Below are 324 nucleotides of genomic sequence, written 5' to 3'. Positions count from 1 at the left end.
ATTTAGTCTGTCATTTCTTATTCTGTGTGTTTGTGTGTGTGTGTGTGTGTGTGTGTGTGTGTACTTGTTTGTGTATGTAACAGTTGCATTCAGAGCTGGCCCAAAACATTTTGCTGCCTGAGGCGAAGGACAAGATGGTGCCTCTTCCCATTCCACGTACAAAGGCTGACTGGCCTCACCGCTGCATCTGTCTTTGACACCGGCAATGGGACAGCATCCTCCACCACTCCTGTAGGCAGCGGGCTAGCTTAGAGCATGTAGGGCAGGCCATATGGCCCACAGCTCTCTCCTCCACCACTTTGCTGCCACCTCCCAGCATCTGCT

The sequence above is a fragment of the Heloderma suspectum genome, chromosome 5, assembly GCF_057233095.1.
Source record: "Heloderma suspectum isolate Gila_16-S chromosome 5, 16-S_ref, whole genome shotgun sequence".
NCBI classification, from domain to species: Eukaryota; Metazoa; Chordata; class Lepidosauria; order Squamata; family Helodermatidae; genus Heloderma; species Heloderma suspectum.
The sequence above is the reverse complement of the archived record's forward strand: the minus strand, read 5'-3'. Positions refer to the sequence as shown.